The following is a 6,810-nucleotide window of genomic DNA, read 5'->3' as shown; positions in this document are numbered from 1 at the left end:
CGTTTTCTGCAGATTAATTTTAAGACCCACCTTTCTGCTCTCCTTGTCTAACTCCGTCATCATGAGTTGCAATTCGTCCCCTGAGTTACTCAGCAATGCAATGTCATCGGCGAGGCGCAGGTTACTATGGTATACTCTCTATTAACTGTTATCCCTATCTGTTCCCATTCTAGGCTTCTGAAAACCTTTTGAAAGCACGTGGTAAAAAGCATTGGGGAGATTGAGTCCCCCTGCCTTAAACCCTTCTTGATTGGTATTCTGTTGCTTTCTTTATGAAGCACTATGGTAGCAGTTGATCCCTTGTAGATTTCTTCCAGGATGTTTATATATACTTCATCCACGCCCTGATTCCGCAGTGTCTTGCATCACGGCTAATATTTCTACTGAATCAAACGCCTTCTTGTAATCTATGAAGGCTATGTATAGTGGTTGGTTATATTCTGAGCATTTCTCTATTACATGATTGATAGTATGAATGTGGTCGATTGTTGAGTAGCCTATTCGAAATCCTGCTTGTTCCTTTGGTTGAATGAATTCTAATATTTTCTTTACTCTGTTAGCAATTACCTTTGTAAATAGCTTGTATACTACAGAGAGCAAGCTGATCGGCCTGTAATTCTTCAGGTCCTTGTCATCTCCTTTCTTATGTATTAAGATGATGTTAGCGTTCTTCCAAGACTCTAGTACTCTTCCCGTCAGGAGACACCTCGTAAACAGGGTGGCTAGTTTTTCTAACACAATCTGTCCTCCATCTTTCAGCAGATCTGATGTTACCTGATCCTCACCAGCAGCTTTGCCTCTTTGCATGCTCTCCAAAGCTTTTCTGACTTCTTCTATCATTACTGGTGGGGTGTAATCTGGGTTACTGCTAGTTCTTATAGTATTGAGGTTGTGGTTGTTTCGCTACTGTACAGATCTCTGTAAAACTCCTCCGCTATTTTAACTATCCTATCCATATTGGTAGTTATTTTGCCTTCTTTGTCCCTTAGTGCATACATCCGACTTTTGCCTATCCCAAGTTTCCTCTTCAGTGCTTTGACGCTTCCTCTGTTTTTCAGAACGTGTTCAATTCTCTCCATGTTATACCTTCTTACATCGCATACTTTACGTCTATTAATCGACTTCGAAAGCTCTGCCAGTTCTATTTTGTCTGTTGTACTTGACACTTTCATGATTTCACGCTTCTTAATTAGGTTCTTCGTTTCCTGGGAAAGCTTGCCAGTGTCCTGTCTAACTACCCTGCCTCCAACTTCCACTGCACACTCCGTAATGATACTCGTCAGATTATCATTCATTGTATCTACGCTAAGGTTGGTTTCCTCACTAAGAGCCGAGTACCTGTTCTGCAGCGACACACTGAATTCCTGTACTTTCCCTCTCAGTGCTAGCTCATTGATTGGCTTCTTGCGTATCAGTTTCTGTCGTTCCTTCTTCAAATCTAGGCGAATTCGAGACCGTACCATTCTATGGTCACTGCATCGTACCTTGGCAACCACTTCCACATCCTGCACGATTCCTGGGTGTGCAGTCATTATAAAGTCTATTTAGTTCTTATTTTCGCCTTTAGGGCTCCTCCATGTCCACTTGCGGTTTTCTCGTTTTCGGTAGAAGGTATTCAAAATCCGCAAATTATTGCGTTCAGCAAATTCTACTAGTAGCTCTCCTCTGGCGTTTCTAGTGCCGATGCCATAATCTCCTACTGCCTGGTCTCCAGCCTGCTTCTTCCCTATCTTTGCATTAAAGTCTCCCATCAGTATTGTATATTGTGTTTTTTCCTTACTCATTGCCGATTCCACGTCTTCATAGAAGCTTTCAACTGAAGCGTCATCATGGCTGGATGTAGGCGCGTAAGCCTGTACTACCTTCATCTTGTATCTTTTATTCAGTTTAATTACAATACCTACCACTCTTTCATTAATGCTATAGTATTCCTCTATGTTGCCAGCTATGTTTCTGTGAATTAGGAACCCCACTCCCAGTTCTCTTCTGTCTGCCAAGCCCCGATAGCAAAGGACGTGCCCATTCTGTAGCACAATATAGGCCTCATCTGTCCTCCTAACCTCACTGAGCCCTATTATATCCCATTTAACACCCTATAGCTCCTCGAATAGTACAGCTAGGCTTCCCTCACTAGATAAGGTTCTAGCATTAAACGTTGCCAAGTTCAGGTTCCAATGGGTGCGGCGATGGCGTAGTGGTTAGAGCATCCGCCTCGCATGCAAGAGGTCCGTGGCTCAAATCCCGGTGCTGCGCAGTTCCCAACCGGATTAAAAAAAAATCCGCGTGTTGATTGAACTGCATTAAGAGGCCTGGGGTGCGGCCTCACCGGTAACCACCGCCGGGAACGCACTCCCTCACCAGAGAACGTCAAATAACACACACACACACACACACATATATATATATATATATATATATATATATATATAGGCAGGCATGGTGGTTGAGTGGCCGTAGCGTTGCATGTAGTCAAGTAGATCCTCCGTGAGTGGTCACAACGTGGTTTATTTTTTCGTTTCGGCCTAGAGTCTGGCCTTTATAGGCTGTAGGCCGAAACGTCGAAATAAACCACGTTGTGCCGCTCACGGAGGATCTACTTGACTATATATATATATATATATATATATATATATATATATATATATATATATATATATAAGAACATGCCTTCATATGGGAAGGATCTTCATATCTTGAATACCTGCTACAAAAAACGGTCTAACTCTATACGTGGACATGGTGGAGTCCTAATAGCGAAATTAAAAATGAAATAGTCTTCATTCTGTGTGCACGCCCAGGTATTATAAATTGTAAAGGACTTAGAAGTAGTTGGCAAGATCCAATGCAGTGACCATAGACTGGTAAGAGCTCGTCTTCACCAAGACTGAAAAAAAAACAAAGACAAAAAGTGCTACGCAAGAAGGCAAATAATGAGTACGCGATGAGAAAGTACAGGAATTCAGTTTCGCTTCAGAATAGATAAACGAAGGAACCGAAGTTAGCATTAACACAATGAACGATAATCTTACTAGTATCATCAAAGAGTGGCCAATGGAAGTCCGAGGTATAATCCCAAGACAGGACACTCGCAAACTATTCTAGAAGACGAAAACTCCTATTAAGAGACGACAAACCATAAGAGCTTCAAATGCAACCGATAAAATAGAGCCAGTGAAACTTTCGAAGTTAATCAATATGCGTAAGGTAGCCGACCTCAGAAGGTATGACATGGCATCAAGCAGGCTGTAAAAAGCGGCAGAAGCCTAAAGCTGTGAAGGCAAATTTGTGCATAGGCAAAAATTAGGTTTATGCATTATGGGACAAGGAAGGCAATATCATAACCAATATGGATAGGGCAGTCGATGTGGCGGATGAGTTCTACAGAGAGCTGTACAGAAACTGAAACAACCATCATGCATCGTAAGAAGCAATTATAGCCCAGAGACATTCGAAATCCTACCAGTAACGACAGGGGAAGTAAGGAAAGCCCTAAAAGGAATGCAAAGAGGCGAAACTGCTGCAGAGGCTAAGATAACAATGGACCTACTGAAAGATGGTGCAGAAATTGCGATAATAAAACTGGCCTCCTTATATACGAACTGTCTCTTGACAGGAAGGGTACAAGAATCTTGGAAGAACGCAACATCATCTTAATCAATACAAAAAGGAGACGTCAAGGACTTGAAAAATTACAGGCCAATCAGCTTACTGTACGTTCGCTGCAAACCTTTTACAAAATAATGGTTAATAGAATTATGGCGACATTAGTGTTCAATCACCCAAAAGACCAAGCAGGATTTCGTATACAAGCTACTCCACAATAGACTACATTGTTACTATCAGTTAGGGATAGAGAAATGCGCTGAATGCAACCAAACCCTATACATAGCTTTCATACACTCTTAATCTTGTTCCACGTAAGTTCCAGATAAAGCAGTCGTTAACTGGAACAAGCGGAGCTGTTATGTGGATCAGAGTGGTTTGGCGAGGGTGATCTGGAACAGCAGCTGTTTTTTTTTTCTTTAGTTTTTGTTTACTTAAGTGGAACCTGATATATGCTTTCGAGCCCAGCGTTTTGTTCCAGTTACCAAATGGCGTGCTTTTATTATTGTTCCACTTACGGTGGCAAAGCGACGCCATATCTGCATCACATGTTTGAGATAGCATAAAGAACCAGTTATACGGCTTAGGCGCGTCGGGGAGAGGTCCTTCCAATGAATCTCCTCTTTGATTTCGAAATGTGAAGCGGAAGAAAGCATGCTCAACGCGGGGCTAGCGTTACGAAACAACGGCTGCCGACCTCCACGTCTCTCGGCAGATTTTTCTGCAAGCAGACGAATGCACGTTCGTGCACTCGTACCAACACTCTCTTCACTGGCGATCGTTGCGGTGGTTACGCAGTTGACAAGTGCTGCATAGGCTCACAGGCTGCAGCGTGCGCCATTTTCTTTCCTCGTGAACGTGCGTGCTTTTCCGAAGCTTGTTCGTGTTTCTCGATGGTTCTGGAGGCCGTGGGACCATTGTTAACAAGTTTGCTTTCGAAGCCTCGAACTATTGATTCTGCGGTCGCTTCCCAGAGGTGAGTGACGAGCATTTATACTGCTTATGCATTAGCGGTACGGTGGAGGCAGTCCTTGGGCCATTTTTATCGCTTTCTTTGAGTTCTGCCTTTGTTCTGTAGCTTGAATGCTTATGCGACCGCAACCAAATGAAGAAAGTTTGGGCGTGCATGAACTAGCAAGATGAATACGTAAGCGTCAGTCAGCAGCATAGTTAGTGTGTCTGGTAGAGCTGATATGTAAATTCTGCCAGGAAATCAAGGACGTGATCAAATGCTCGCCCCAAAAATTGCACTGTTTCAGTTTGATGTGTTTAACTATAGGCTTTGTTCACTGAGGTTTGTTGTGTAAAACACTGAATTTTATGGGAATATTAATGCTTGCTTGCTCGTATGGCCCACGTGAGTGTGTTAGGATAATTTACGATGACCTTTCAAAAACGTTCTTTGCACGACTGGCTCGCAGTTTACGACGAACTAGTTTGCAGTTTGCCCCACGCGAAGTCACCTTATGTTTCCGTTTTTTTACGTTTGTGATAACAGAGTGGTGTTCAAAGTGGTGTCATCTTGTGTTTCCGTATTTTAACGTCTGTGCCAACAGGGTGGTGTTCAAAGTGGTGTTTGGTGCGTTGTGGGGTATTTTTGTTGTGCGCAGTGCCGTGTTCTTCAAACAACATTCGCCACTAATTTATCTTATAAATCACTTTTATATCGCGCCGCTTTCGACACCATTAGATTTTATATGTCAAATACTGAGCCTTCTTATGCGAATATGTGCTGCTTCTGTACTGTTAACCTAATAATGAACAAGCCGTGATGGTACTGACTAGAGTTCTCAATTTTTTTTTCCAGTGACGGGCTTCGAGATTGACGACCCGCTTGTTATTGGACACATCAATAATGGACCACAGCGTGACCTTACCACAGAAAAAAGGCTCTTTACTGGCCGTTTCTCTACGCACGTCGAAAACGTCCCATTTGATTTTTCTAAGGTAAAGGGAAAGGCATGATTCTAATTTAATTTTCTACTTCGAAAATGTTGTATAGCTTTACATCAATTTGAGTGCGTGTGTCTGCATGTGCGTTCATGTGTGTGTGTGTGTGTGTAGGTGGGTGAGAGTGAGGCGCGTGCATGTGCACGTGTGTGTAGGGGGGGTACGGAATGTCTTAATCTGCATGTGCATTTAAACATATATTATGGGTTCTACTACGTTCCAGCTAATTGGAGCTGCAAAGGCACTAAAACTGCCACAAATGTAATTCAAATGTTTTAAACAGTCCCACAAGCTTGCATAAGTAAGTGCATTTTAGAATGAAATTACATTATATTAAGGTAAGGTCATTCTCGCTTTGCTGTTTTAACACCTAATTGTTAACACCTAATTGTTGAAACGTTTCTTTTTTCATTTTTCGAAGATACAGAATGTTGTCCAGAATTGCCAGATCTTGATGTCACCCATGCAAACAAGTCTTCTGGCGTCAAAAGACTGAGGCGAAGGCTCCTTAAACTGCCAAGTGAACCCCGTAGGAACACAGTTATCGACCTAAGCTCCGGCAACAGAACCAACTACTACTACTACAATGAGCTCCACAGGTCAAGTAGCTACGTCAGCACTGACGTTTCGCGACACTAATTCCGTAGTTTTTCTAAGTTTGTAAAGGGATAGCATCCAGGTGGCATCACTACAACTGTACTAATAGTATCATCTTGACAAACCGCTTACCTAAAGCGACAATTTCTCTTTCTTGCACATGTTTTTCTGAGTTAACAATTGACACTTCGCACGTGAGCGAGATTAATAACTGATCAAACCTAATACTGCATGTGAATACCTGTTTTACTTGTTACTGATTCTAGATCTTCAGTTTATTCCCAATGTATTGATCTTGTTGGTACACAAATTTCATTCCGCATTGCTATGCACTATGACTTATTTTTTGTGTGTTGTTTAGGATGGCCTTGTATTATCTACATAAACTGCACTTGTATTCACGTAACCATGTGCGAGAAAGTGTTCTGTGAAATAAATTGTTGAAAATATTTGTGTTCTTTGTTTTACTGAGAGCCGAGATGGCAGGCGGTTTTCTGAGCATTATTGTTTTTCTGTGAGTAGCATTTTGCCTTCAGATCATGCACACACAAAGCAATAGCAACAGCTGTAGCAGTTCTATCTTCCCACTTGCATTGTAGGGTTGAGGTTTTGTATGATGTAGGATAATAAGGGCATGCATCTAAATCAAATTAAAAGCAC

At 42.1% G+C, this 6,810-nt stretch overlaps 1 long non-coding RNA gene across 1 annotated transcript; it reads left to right on the top strand.

The window, feature by feature from the left end:
- The first annotated feature begins 4,280 nt into the window (after positions 1-4,280).
- On the top strand, positions 4,281-6,188 carry LOC119175459 (uncharacterized). The gene is made up of 3 exons (XR_012887876.1): positions 4,281-4,579; positions 5,411-5,550; positions 5,975-6,188. It is a non-coding gene; the product is annotated as an uncharacterized LOC119175459 (long non-coding RNA).
- Positions 6,189-6,810: the final 622 nt, after the last annotated feature.

Source organism: Rhipicephalus microplus, chromosome X (assembly GCF_043290135.1).
Source record: "Rhipicephalus microplus isolate Deutch F79 chromosome X, USDA_Rmic, whole genome shotgun sequence".
Lineage (NCBI taxonomy): Eukaryota > Metazoa > Arthropoda > Arachnida > Ixodida > Ixodidae > Rhipicephalus > Rhipicephalus microplus.
The sequence above is the reverse complement of the archived record's forward strand: the minus strand, read 5'-3'. Positions and strand labels throughout refer to the sequence as shown.